General features: G+C 43.5%; 1 non-coding gene across 1 annotated transcript; it reads right to left on the reverse strand.

The window, feature by feature from the left end:
* Positions 1-14716: 14716 nt before the first annotated feature.
* LOC120684085 lies at positions 14717-14875 on the reverse strand. Its single transcript, XR_005679071.1, has one exon. It is a non-coding gene; the product is annotated as a U1 spliceosomal RNA (small nuclear RNA).

A 14875-nucleotide genomic window follows, 5' to 3' on the forward strand; every position in this document is an offset into this window, starting at 1 on the left:
TAGAAGAAGATGGCACAGCTGAAAACTCCGAGTTTGGTGGTGACGAACTGTAACGCCGCAATAAATCCTCAAGATCAAACGGAGGTTCCTCGCCCCTTTCCACACATTCTCTATATTCTTTTTCCAAATAACGGAGCGCTGCCCTATGAAAAGCACTAGGTTTCTTGAACCGACGACCTACTGGAGTTGTGCCCTTCTCTCCAGAAGGACAACGATCACCCCCACCGGCGCCACTCCCTCCAACTGTTGAAGCCATATTTTACTGGAAAACACCTTTATTTTTCACAAAATTATAAATTCTTAAGATTACAATACAAATATTATTTACTATTACAATTACAATGATCAGATTAATAACTCTTGCAAATAACAATGAAATCATATAAAAAAGATGAAATCTCTAATTAATTGAATGAAATCTCTATAACTCCTAATTATTTTGACACCCTTCAGTTCCAGGAGAACACTCTTTTCAATATCCAGAAAACCTCTAGAAGAAAAAAAACTTTATTTCAGAAAATGTATATGTCGGTAGCCTCGACCCTGCGGTGATGACACTGCCTTTCGGGGTGAAAGGATCTTAAGATGCCTAGAGGGGGGTGAATAGGCAATCTGCAATTTAAAAACACTTAACAAAAGAGTCAGACACAGACTAGCCCGGATACTCCGGGTATATTCCCGGATACTCCGGGTTTGGCGGTCCGGAGTATCCGGAGCTATATCCGGAGTCTCCGGGTTTGAACAACCTGAAACGAAACAGCAAGTATCTCTGCAAGAAAGGTAGATCGAGCTAGATAAAGAGTACCAGGGGTTCCTTAAGGTTGATATCCAACAAACGAAGTTCACTAGAAACTCGTGAGTGAGTAGATCGAGCTCAAACCCTAGAAAAGAAGTCTTACAAGCAAATGACAACGAAATCAAGTAAACTAAGACAAAGGAGACAAAGATTTTTTTCCCGAAGTTCACACCCGAAGGTGCTACGTCTCCGTTGAGGAAGGATTCGAGAGACGGTGCTCAAGAACCCCTATGCTCCTCTCCCAAGGGCGAGATCACCTCTCAAGCCCAAGGTTACTTACTATGGATTCCTCGGTGAGGATTGAAGATTACAAACTTCTTGTGCAGCTCACAATCTTGGTTGAGCAATCACAAGCACGCCTAGCCGTCTAGGATCACAAGGCTCGAAGAGTAATAAACTTGAATCCGCGGGCTTGACCAAAACCAAGAGCTCAAGAGATGGAAATGAGGCTCACTAGCACTAATCCTTGCTCTTACTTGCTTCTCACTCAAATCCCTCAAGGGAATCACTCAAGAATGGAGAGGGGAGAGTGAAGGAGCTCTTTTTGCCTTAGGTCTGAGTTCTGTTCGTCAAAAGTGGCAAGAGAGGGGGCAGAAGGGGTATGGAGGGGGTATTTATAGTCTTCAGCCCAAAAATAGCCGTTGGGCGAAAGGGTACCCGGAGACTCCGGGCAACCCTGATTTTTCAGCCCAGAAACAGCACCCGGACACTCCGGGCAATGAGGTCCGGAGTATCCGGCCCTATACCCGGAGTATCCGGGTAAGGCAGGGAGAAACTTCGGTTTATGGCTCTTTTGAGTTGTTTTGTGGCTCACAATCGTTTGTATAGGTTCTCTTGAGCACAATATCTAAATCAAAACCCTTGAACCAAGTCCCTCTCGATAGTACGGCGTTCCTATACTCAAATTTCAAATTCAAAATCTAATTTCTTGAGTAAACTTGAACTTCGCTTTTTCATTTCCTTTTTGAGGGTCGTATATCGTCACTTGGTTCACCTATACATGTTCACCACCTGCACACATGCTTAATTACACGATTAAACGCACATGTGTTTTGTCATTAACCACCAAAACCCACTTTAGGGGCCTAGATCACTTTCAATCTCCCCCTTTTTGGTGATTGATGACAACCCACATGTAACTCATTTGATAATCATAAAGCGAAAAACATCTAGCATATAAGAGCTCCCCCTAAATGTATGCCAAGAATTTTGAATTTCAATTGACTTGACATGTCAACAATTGACATATTTATCGAGAGAAACACAAAAGATCTTATAAGTTTTACAGTGGGGTGAATAGGTGAGTGCCAAGAATATGTGTGATGCATATGACATGTTATCCACTCAATAAAATGTGTATCTGTCAGCTGGACCCGGAGACTCCGGGTATAAGTCCGGAGACTCCGGTCAAGATATCCGGAGAATCCGGCCTGTAGCCCGGAGTATCCGACCTTTCTGAACCAGAACACAGAAAAAACAGAAAACAGATAATCCACAGCTCAAATATGTCACACACTAGCAGAAATTTCTTAGAAATAACTCAAGTTCGACAGCTAAGCACAGAGTAGCACTCATTACAAAGGTTCTCACACCACATAGTCCTTACAAACGATCAAGAGAGTTTAAAACGGAATGGAAACGACATAAGTTCGATTCAAAGGCGACACATGCCCAAATGAGTACATAAATGGCATTTTCACTCCCCCTTTGTCATCAAGTGCCAAAAAGGAAATGAAAAGAAGCATGAAGTCCATCTACTCATCATCTTCATCTTGGGCGGCATCCTCGGAGGTATCTTCATCTTCATCGGAGTCGGGGTGCTCACGATAGCCTATGGGCTCATCTTCTTCGGTCTCCTCATCCTCATCACAGATCTCTTGGCCACTTGGAGGAGCATGGCGGGAGGAAGAAGTACGGCGACGAGGAGAATGGGGCTGACGACGAGCACATGGGAGTTGAGCATGAGAAGCAGCAATAGAAGCCTCATCGGCGGCATCCCACTCAGCAAATGGATCATCAAAGTCCGGGAGCTCGCGGTGAGGATCCAAAGGAAGTCCCAAATGACCTCAAATCTCATTGATTGACCTTGTGTTCTCATGCACATCATTTGCAATATTCCTACACATCCCAAATAAGCTACGGAGGGCCCTCTTCACAAAGGAGTCATGATGACGGTGACGAGACGATGAGGAGGCACCCACAGAAGATGGAGCAGGATCATGTCTTGGGTTCCTTGTGGCACCTGCATGAGCTGGAGGAGGAGGTGGTGCATCACCTGAGCGGGCACGCAAGTGAAGAGGCTCATGCTTAACTGTCTTTGGAAATGTGACCTTGGTCACCCTCTCTATCATATACATGATGTAAGGTGCAGCAGGAAGGGACTTCTTGGCCTCAATCATAGTCCTCCTTAGCTCATTCCAAATGAAGTCCATAATGCAAAAAGGTCTACCACTTGGCAAAGTCCGGACTAAAAGATTCACTGCATAGTATCTAAGTGCCACGGGATCACCATCCTTTGCATCAATGGTTGCTCTAAAGAATTGATTCATTGCATAATAAACCGGCAAGAGATGATTTGCCTTTCCTTCTTGAGCACAATAAGGATTGTAGAACAAGGTGGGTACTTGATATGTCTTTAGTTGCTCCTCAACATGAATGGGATCTCTCTTCTCATCCTTAGTGCCAAGTCCAAGAATCCTAGAGAAGGTCATGTAATCCACTCCATATTTTGCTCCTTCGGTGGTCCAATAAAATGCAATCTCATTTTCATCATAATATAAAGAAGAATGAAATTGAGCAAGGATCTCCTCATTCCAATCATAGCGAAAACCCATAATATCATAGAGACCCATCTCCTTGCACTTTTCCATAGCCTCATTAAAGAATGGATCCTTCATATTCTCATAATATTTCCAATCCACATACTTGCAATGAACAATGGGAGCACGAGACTTACGCATCACAACTGAAGAATAGAAGTCTTCGTGAAGCTTGCACCAAAAACGCCGCTCAAGACCTTCACTCTTGTCATATCTGTAAACTTTCTCTTTGCGTGCCTCCCTAAGTGCCACATCTTGCTTGTAATAGTTTCTTTCCATTTCTACTGTGAAGCCAGGCACTATCCCAGGTCGATGAAGCCTTGGAATGTTAGGATAAGTGCGCTGCCCGGGAGGATATTCAACTACCAAGAGTGGGGGGGGGGTCTTAGGACATATGTCATGAGCAATACCCTTGCTTGTCGGAGTCGGATGGGATGGAGGAGCCGCGGCTCGGCTTTGCAAAATGTAAGGAGCTTTCCTTGGCTCCTTAGAACTGCTCCCAGCGGGTTCCTTCCCGGCACGATGACGTGGACGCAACTCCCTTGGAGGATTTCGAGGGACATCTTCCCTTTGAGTGTGAGGATCATGACGCCTCTTTTGTCTTCTTTGTTCCGCGTCCTCCAAGGACTCACTAGCGCGTGGCCTCACCATGCCTAAGTAGATAACAAGGATCAAGACCAAGCTGGATAGAATTTGGAAGAAAAAAGATGTGCTCGTGGTGATCAAATCCGGAGACTCCGGGTATATCCCCGGAGACTCCGGCCCAGAGGGTCCGGAGTATCCGGGTGTATGTCCGGAGTATCCGGACAAGAGCACCTGAAACCCTAAGTTTCAAGTATCTAAGAATTTGACCATGGGATTTGAATGAAACTTGAGGAAAAGGTTCCTACACATGCTAGGAAGGGATGCCCTAAAGATTTTTCAAAGAAACCTACGACATTGGGAGATCGGGCGATCCGAAGTTCAAAAGTACCTTTGAGACCGTTGAGAGCGCGGGAACTTCAAATCCGAGACTTCCCGGAGTTTCTGGAGGGGAGGAGAGTCTTCCTTCAAAGATTTACAAGTTCTTGATGCTTGGAAGAGTGAAATCGCGCCCTAGGGCGTGAGTGGGAGAGTAGAGAGGAGAGGGGGCGGCGGCTGTGGTAAAAGGAGTGAAGGTAACCGTTTACCCCGACCCCCCACGGTATATATAGTAAAAACCAGATATCCGGAGTATCCGGCCCCAGGGCCGGAGTATCCGGATAGTCCGGAGTTTCCGGGCCCTGGGCCGGAGACTCCGGCTCCCCCTGAGACTGAGCAGAAGGAAGTTCAAAAGAACTTGATCTAGATGGATTTGGCTAAGATAGATTTTGTAGATCTAATGGTGTGAGGGAAATTACTCAACTTGAGATCAGCCAACAATCAATCAATGGAAACAATGATCTCAAGTGAGTAAAGTGAAGAACCAAGCCTTTTATAAACACAAAAACACCCAATTTTTGAAAGTTTTCAAGATCTTTTCATTTTGATAATCACTTAATCTATGATCACTCAAGTGTATGCAGTAATTCAAGCTAGGTTACGAGAATCCAAGATGTTTAGTTCACTTCTCAAAGCACAAAACCTTGACTCATCTAGAGGCTTAGTAAAGATATCGGCAAGTTGCCCGTCGGTGCTTACATGTTGTAAAGTAATATCTCCCTTAGCCTCATGATCCATTAAGAAGTGATGACGAATGTCTATGTGCTTTGTTCGGGAGTGTTGTACCGGGTTGTTTGCTAATTTGATTGCACTCTCATTGTCACAAAATAGAGGAATTGCATCAAAATGACAACCAAAGTCACTCAATGTTTGTCTCATCCACAAAAGTTGTGCACAACACGCACCGGCGGCGACATATTCGGCCTCCGCCATGGACAAGGCAACCGAATTTTGCTTCTTAGAGCTCCAAGCTACCAAGGACCGGCCAAGGAATTGACAAGTCCCCGTAGTGCTCTTTCGATCCACTTTGTAACCGGCATAATCCGAATCGGAATAGCCAAGTAAATCGAAAGATGAGCCCTTGGGATACCATAAACCAAGGTTAGGAGTGAAGACCAAATATCTTAGGATTCTCTTAACCGCCATCAAATGACATTCTTTCGGATTAGCTTGAAATCTTGCACACATGCACACACTAAGCATAATATCGGGCCTAGATGCACAAAGGTAAAGAAGTGATCCAATCATGAAGCGATATACCTTTTGATCCACGGCCTTGCCATCTTCATTGAGATCAAGATGCCCATTGGTTGGCATGGGAGTTTTGATGGGCTTGGCATTTTTCATGTCAAACTTCTTGAGCATATCCTTGATGTACTTGGTTTAACTAATGAAAGTGCCATCCTTGAGTTGCTTGATTTGAAATCCGAGGAAGAAGGTCAACTCACCCATCATGGACATCTCAAATCTCTTTGTCATAATCCTTCTAAAATCATCGCACCAAGTTTTGTTAGTAGAGCCAAATATAATGTCATCGACATATATTTGGCACACAAAGATATCTTTATCAATTTTGCGAGTGAAAAGAGTAGGATCGGCTTTGCCTATTTCAAAGCCTTTTCTTAAGAGAAAGTCCTTAAGGCATTCATACCATGCTCTAGGGGCTTGCTTAAGCCCATAGAGCGCCTTATGGAGCAAGTAGACGTGGTTTGGGAATTTTGAATCTTCAAAGCCCGGTGGTTGCTCAACATATACCAATTCAGAGAATGGTCCATTAAGGAAAGCACTCTTCACGTCCATTTGATAGAGCTTGAAATCATGGTGAGTAGCATAGGCAAGCAAAATACGAATTGACTCAAGCCTAGCTACGGGTGCATACGTCTCACCAAAATCCAAACCTTCGATTTGTGTGTAGCCTTGAGCAACCAACCTTGCTTTGTTTCTTGTTACCACGCCATGTTCATCTTGTTTGTTTCGAAAGACCCATTTGGTTCCAATGATATTTTGCTTGGGTCTTTCTACTAAGGACCAGACTTCATTCCGAGTGAAGTTGTTCAATTCCTCTTGCATAGCCATCACCCAATCCGGATCATCCAATGCTTCTTCCACCTTAAGAGGCTCCAAGGAAGAAACAAACGAGTAATGTTCACAAAAAGTAGCTAAACGAGATCGAGTGGTTACCCCTTTACTTATACTTCCAATGATATTATCCACGGGATGATCCTTTTGAATTATGTGATGAACTATTGGATGTGGAATGGAGGCTTGATGTTGGATTGGTTCAGCTTCTCTATCATCTTGAGACTGATCTTGATGTTGGATTGATGCCTCAGCTTGAGTAGCCCGGATACTCCGGTCTGGAGTCCGGATACTCCGGTCAAGATGTCCGGAGTCTCCGGCTTCATATCCGGAGTTTCCGGATTTTGCAGTGGATGTAGAGGTAGATGACCCTTGAAACATCAACTCATCATCATCATTGTCCACTTGTTCTTGAGGCTTTATTTCACCAATCGCCAACTTCTTGATAGCTTGACTTGATGATTCTTCCATTCCTACAACATTATCAACTTGCTCCCCTTGAGAGCTATTAGATTCATCAAATATCACGTCACACGCTATTTCAACACAACCGGAGGTTTTGTTGAAAACACGATAGCCATGAGCATTTGAGGCATAACTAAGAAGAAAACCTTCATCAACTTTAGGTGCAAACTTAGAGTTCTTGGGTTTCTTGTTAAGAATGAAGCACTTACTTCCAAAAACTCTAAAGTAAGACACATTAGGCTTTTTACCAAGTAGGAGCTCGTATGCCGTCTTGTTCAAGATCTTGTGAAGATATAGGCGGTTGATTGCATGACATGCCGTGTTGATTGCTTCCGCCCAAAATTGATCCGAGATCATGTACTCATCAAGCATTGTTCTTGCGGCCTCGATGAGAGTTCTATTTTTCCTCTCAACAATTCCATTTTGTTGAGGAGTGTATGGAACCGAGAACTCATGACCAATGCCCTCTTCATCTAGAAACTCCTCTACATTAGTGTTCTTGAATTCGGTGCCGTTGTCACTTCTCACTTTCTTGATCTTAGTCTCAAATTCATTTTGAGCTCTTTTTGCAAACTTCTTGAAGGTCTCTTGCACTACATTTTTGTCATGCAAAAAGAATACCCAAGTGAAACGAGAATAATCATCAACAATGACAAGACCATATTTGTTACCACTAATGCTAATGTACGCCACCGGGCCAAAGAGATCCATATGTAGAAGTTCAAATGGCTTGACGGTGGTGACGATGCTCTTTGATGGATGTGGAACACCAATTTGCTTCCCGGCTTGGCATGCACTACATACACGATCTTTCTCAAAAGAAACATTTGTTAGTCCTAGGATGTGATCCCCCTTTAGAAGCTTGTTGAGATTTCTCATCCCAACATGAGCTAGTCGGCGATGCCATAACCAACCCAAGCTAGACTTTGCTATCAAGCAAGCATCAAGTTGAGCCCTCTCTTGAGAAAAATCCACAAGATAGAGCTTTCCCTTGAGCACCCCCTTGAAAGCAACGGAGTCATCGTTTCTTCTAATGACGGTTACACCCTCGTTAGTGAACAAACAATTGAAGCCCGAATCACAAAGTTGTGAGATGGACAACAAATTGTAACCAAGTGACTTAACTAAAAGAACTTTTGAGAGAGTGAACTTTGAGTTTAGATTAATGTTACCGGTACCAAGCACTCTTCCCTTTTGATTTCCCGCAAAAGTAATGAAATGATCTCCACTTGATGCGGTTATTGTTGCAAACATACTCCTTTCTCCGGTCATATGATTTGTGCAACCACTATCAATCACCCAAGTTGATCCACCGGAGGAGTATCCCTACAAAACAAAGTTACTCTTTTCTTTTAGGTACCCAACAATACTTGGGTCCTTTAATGTTAGTCACAAGAACTTTGGGCACCCATACATGCTTTTTCACTTTTGTGTTCCACGTACGGTGTCCTACAAACTTGCCAACCACTTTACCACGGTGGTTCCTTGTCAATACATAATCGGCATAAAAGGATACATGAGATGATTCTTGTGCCTTGATCTTAGTTGGGTTAGAGGCCTTGAACTTATCTTTTTTGAATGAGGATGCAACAATCTTAGCACCCTCATCACATGTTGTGCCTCTCTTGATGAAGTTGACATGACCACTTTCTTGAATTACATCATTTGTCTTGTGAATGGGAGTGGTCATGTTCACTAGACCTCCTTGAGCACCCAAGGCGGTCTTGTTCTTGTTCTTGGTAAATGGAATGGCATGTGGGGTACCTTGCCCATTCCTACCAAGTCCCTTACCCACTTCAAACCCAAACTTGCTCATGTATCTTGACCCAAATCCCTTGGTGTGTTTCTCAAATTCACCTACCCTTGTAAAGGGAATTTTCTTTGGGACTTGAGTATGTGATGGAGCCTCTTCTTGCAACAAGTGAGTGAGTCTAGAGATTTCTTTCTTCATTGCATTCATCTCAACATGGTTAGTAGCACAAGTTTGAATATCAATATTAAAGCACCGTGCACATCCATTACTTGTAGAAGGACTAGATGAATTAGATGTCTCTTTAGTCTTAGAAGTACTTTCCCAAAGAGTATTAAATTGAACCTCAAGTGCCGTGTGATTAGCTTGTAAGCTTGTCATGCTCTCTTGAAGTTTCTCATTATCCTTCCTTAGGAAAGTGTTGGACTCATTGACAAAAGAAAATTTTCTAGTCAAATCATGCACTTTTTCTTTTTCACTAGAGAGTGACTCTTTCAACTCAAGAAGAGTGCCATCCTTGACTTTGATTGAGTTCACAAGCATCTTGTTTTCCTCCCTTTCATAGGCGAGGTCCTTTTCAAGAGCCTTGAATTTTTCTCTCTCAAGTCTAAGCAATTCTTTTTGTGTTTCAAGTGTCTCATCCGCTTCATCTAGTTTCATAACTAATTTCATCATTTTAGTTGCGGCCCCTTTACCATATTTCTTGACTAGTTTAGCAACTTCTACTTCATTATCCAATTCATCATCCGATGTGTTTGGAGATGTTACCTTGGAGTTTTTAGCCATGAGGCACATGATAGGAGCTTCATCTTCATCGTCGGTGAGATCTTCAAACAAGCTTGGAGGATGTGGAGATGATGCCTTGAAAGCCATGGTTGCAACATCTTCTTTCTCGGACTCACTTTTTTGTTGTGAATCCCATTCTAGACCAAGATGAAATTCTCCGGCTTGCTTCTTGTATCTTGATCTATCTCTCTTGGATGTGTTTTCTTTGGTGTCTTTGTTCTTCTTCTTCTCTTCCGGGCAATCGGCAATAAAATGCCCAACTTTGTTACACCCAAAACACGGCCTATTAGACCTTCTTCTTGGCTCATACTTCTTGTTCTTTCCAAAGTTTCTAAAGTTGCCTCTCTTCAATACTCTTGTGAAGTTCTTGATAAAGAAGGCCATTTGCTCATCATTAAGCTCTTCATCATCATCACTACTAGTGCCTTCATTTTTTGAGGATTGGTTTGCCTTTTCTTTGCCTTTTGACTTAGCTTGAAGTGCCAACCCACTATTCTTGGCCACTTGTTCTTGAAGCTCGGCTAGATCTTGGTTAATCTTGACTCTCTTTAATTGATCATGGTGAGCCTCAATTCTTCCAAGGATATTCTCGGCGGTGAAGTGCTTGAATCCTCTCTCGGCTCTAATCAAACTAGGTAGAGTAACATCCCTAGCCATATACACGGTCAAGAGCTTGTCTACAATCTCACGGTCACCCCACTTGTCACCACCAAGAGATTTGATTTGATTTATGATTTTCTTCATGCGGTTGTACATCTCTTTCACACCTTCATCCTTCTTCATGGAGAACAAGCTCAATTCATCTTCTAAAGTTTTGATTCTTGATTCTCGTACTTTCCTTGATCCTTGATGGTTCACTAGGAGAGTGTCCCAAGCATCTTTGGCGGTTGGTGCATCCTCTATCTTGTCAAACTCTTCGGGACTCACGGATGAGTGTAGGATGTTCAATGCTTGGAAATTCCGTTGTAGCACATATGCTTGAACCGGGGTTGGAGTTTCATCTTCATCCGGAATTTCACACCCAACTTCCACAACTTTCCAAAGATCCTTATGAATTGCATTCATATAACCGAACATCTTAGTCTTCCATTGATTATATCCGGTACCATCAAAGAAAGGTGGCTTGCCCGTATGAATTGATGCATTGTGCTCACTAGGTAGAGAAAAAATGTAATCATAAGCAACTCTTCGATAATCACCTTTGCCTTTTAACTTTGATGAGCTGCCCTTGTTTGAAGAGCGTGAGGATCTTCTCTTGGAATCGGTGTCGGAGTCATCACTAGAGTCAATGATAACTCGGGAACTAGTCTTTTTCTTCCTTTGCTCCTTCTTCTTTTTCCTCCATGCCTTCCACTCCTCATAAGACATCTCATCATCGGATGTCTCTTCTTCACTTTCTACTCCACCATTCTTATTCTTTCCCTTCTTGTTATTGTTGGATGGCTCTACATTCTTGTCTTTGTCTCTTTTATCACTAGGATCACCCTTTTCACCTTCATTAACTGGAATCTCTTGATTCTTTTCATCATCCGACATCTTGACCTCTCCGGACGGTTAAGCCCTTTGAATGGAGAGCCAATCTCTGATACCAATTGAAAGGATCTTAAGATGCCTAGAGGGGGGGGTGAATAGGCAATCTGCAATTTAAAAACACTTAACAAAAGAGTCAGACACAGACTAGCCCGGATACTCCGGGTATATTCTCGGATACTCCGGGTTTGGCGGTCCGGAGTATCCGGAGCTATATCCGGAGTCTCCGGGTTTGAACAACCTGAAACGAAACAGCAAGTATCTCTGCAAGAAAGGTAGATCGAGCTAGATAAAGAGTACCAGGGGTTCCTTAAGGTTGATATCCAACAAACGAAGTTCACTAGAAACTCGTGAGTGAGTAGATCGAGCTCAAACCCTAGAAAAGAAGTCTTACAAGCAAATGACAACGAAATCAAGTAAACTAAGACAAAGGAGACAAAGATTTGTTTCCCGAAGTTCACACCCGAAGGTGCTACGTCTCCGTTGAGGAAGGATTCGAGAGACGGTGCTCAAGAACCCCTATGCTCCTCTCCCAAGGGCGAGATCACCTCTCAAGCCCAAGGTTACTTACTATGGATTCCTCGGTGAGGAATGAAGATTACAAACTTCTTGTGCAGCTCACAATCTTGGTTGAGCAATCACAAGCACGCCTAGCCGTCTAGGAGCACAAGGCTCGAAGAGTAATAAACTTGAATCCGCGGGCTTGACCAAAACCAAGTGCTCAAAAGATGGAAATGAGGCTCACTAGCACTAATCCTTGCTCTTGCTTGCTTCTCACTCAAATCCCTCAAGGGAATCACTCAAGAATGGAGAAGGGAGAGTGAAGGAGCTCTTTTTGCCTTAGGTTTGAGTTCTGTTCGTCAAAAGTGGCAAGAGAGGGGGCTGAAGGGGTATGGAGGGGGTATTTATAGTCTTCAGCCTAAAAATAGCCGTTGGGCGAAAGGGTACCCGGAGACTCCGGGTATATTCCCGGAGACTCCGGGCAACCCTGATTTTTCAGCCCGGAAACAGCACCCGGACACTCCGGGCAATGAGGTCCGGAGTATCCGGCCCTATACCCGGAGTATCCGGGTAAGGCAGGGAGAAACTTCGATTTATGGCTCTTTTGAGTTGTTTTGTGGCTCACAATCATTTGTATAGGTTCTCTTGAGCACAAGATCTAAATCAAAACCCTTGAACCAAGTCCCTCTTGATAGTACGGCGTTACTATACTCAAATTTCAAATTCAAAATCTAATTTCTTGAGTAAACTTGAACTTCGCTTTTTCATTTCCTTTTTGAGGGTCGTATATCGTCACTTGATTCACCTATACATGTTCACCACCTACACACATGCTCAATTACACGATTAAACGCACATGTGTTTTGTCATTAACCACCAAAACCCACTTTAGGGGCCTAGATCACTTTCACGGGGGTACACGGTGCTGTACAAGTACGTCACCAATATGCCAGTCGCAACACCAACATTTACGGTTGATAGGAACACAACACTTGGCACAAGCAGCATGCTCGTTGATATGCTCTCAGTGCAACAATGGCCACGCTGACTGTGCCAAATTCTGTGTTCGTATTAACCGCAAGTGCTGGTGTGGAGACCAGCCTATTGGCGACGTCCTTATAACGCATTGTGTATCCCCGAAATGTAGTGCCATCACCATTGAATGGAGATTAACGACGTATACTTGTTTAGAAATAAAGTTTTTTTAAGCTTCTAGATGGTTTCAGTGTGAGCATGAACGAATACATCACTAGAGTGTCAAAATAATCCATTCATAATACAAAAAATTCTAATATACTCATTTCATTAATTCATTCGTGAATACAAAAATCAACTATCCACAATATGGTCATATATACAAGTAAATCACATGAAGTGTATACACTCATTATAAAAATTTCTACTATCCACATACTCATATAAATCTAAAAGAAAATCACACCTACATATTCAATCTAAATGTCCAAGAAATGAGCTACACATTTTCTCTATTTCTAAAGCATGAAATGAGCTACACAAGCAATGGAAGAAGAGAAAAACAAGCTCCAAATCTTTAGAGCCGATGGATGGATAGGGGAATCAAAGATCTTCACAAATGTGGTGAAGAAATGAGCAAGAACTCTCTCCCCTCTCCCGAGTCAAGAACAGCAAGAACAAGAACAAGTGAGCTGAATGGCTCGGGCGGGGGAGAGGGAAGGGGATAAGGGGACAGGGGCCTTTTGTCCTGGTTGGAGGCACCAATTGGGACCAAAGGCACCCCTTTTGTCCCGGTTAGTGCCTCCAATCGGGACAAAAAGCCCTGCGGACCTTTTGTCCCGGTTGGAGGCACCAACCGGGACAAAAGGGGTGACTTTGGTCCCGGTTGGTGCCTCCAACAGGGACAAAAGGCCCCTGTCCCTCCGCTGGCCCGGCTAGTCGTTGGACCTGGGACAAAATCCACCTTTTGTCCCGGTCCCAAAGACAGTCGGGATAAATGGTCTGGAAGAAAGACATGTTTTGTAGTAGTGTAACGCACTCACGCTGGCTGCAAAGCCAAACATCCCTGTGGCTGGCGTCGTCAATCCTGACAACAAGATCCTCGTGCACTATCCCGGCAGCGCTGAGGGGCCTAAGCAGCATGTTCCTGCACGCCTTGGTTTGGAAGTGGCTCGCGTCAAGGCTCCCCATGCTCTTGTACAGCTCATCGAAGCAGCCTACAGATGACTCCTTGCCGAGCAGCCGAACAATGGTGCCAGTGGCAGGGTGAGGAAGCTGAGGAGCACGTCCACGAACTCCTTGCCGGACTCTGCAAACACCACCTTCCTCTTCTCATTGTCCACTAGGAACTTGACTGGTATCTTGCCAGTTCCAGCAGACTCAGCTCCGGCCATGGATTTCTGCCGGAGAATGTTGAGAACCTGAAAGCTTATGGGAGGGCTGAGTGAGTTTCTAGAGTTGTGGATCCAGAGAAGCACGAGTTTATACTGACGAAGTCATGGTGCCTTCAGTGATCTCTTCGGATTCAGCGTTCCACTTTAATTGTATCTCAAATGCTCACAAATGCAGCACCCGAACCCCAAGGGTTGCTTAGATGTAAATGCAAGTGATGTGACACTTGGTCTTCTGAATCCAAGCTGCAGTCCCAGTGCTATATCTGAATTCTAAAACTGAAAACTGTACGAATTCGTAGGGAAATGCAGTTATTATTAGTCCTATAATCCGTGGAGTATGTTATCTTTTGTCAGGTGAGGTGTTGGCAATCTACACGGATGCAGTTCTGATTTTGCAAGCAAAGATCACGCGCTTTATTCCGCTGAATGATTATGAAACCAGTTGCATAATTCAAGAGAGTAAGTTGCAATTGTATGCAGTACCCTAAAAATATTCTGACCCTTAATCCAAACCATATTATATTTTGTAGTATAGTTTGAGTGGATTATAAAATACAAATTTAATAATATATATATATAAGATAATAAAAATAGAAATATACATATACAACTACAAACTTTATAAATCAATTATACACAATAAACTTTATGTATTGATTTGGCAGGGGCCGCGGTTCGCGTACCCCTCTATCATAAACTATGACGTCCACTCTCCTACTTGAGGAGATGGTAAGCCAGTGCTCCTCCCAAGTGCAATGAATGCCACTAACTTAGGCCATGACTCTTCATGATCAATCATAGACCCCTTCCAGGTAAGTAT

Source organism: Panicum virgatum, chromosome 7N, assembly GCF_016808335.1.
Source record: "Panicum virgatum strain AP13 chromosome 7N, P.virgatum_v5, whole genome shotgun sequence".
Taxonomy (NCBI): domain Eukaryota; kingdom Viridiplantae; phylum Streptophyta; class Magnoliopsida; order Poales; family Poaceae; genus Panicum; species Panicum virgatum.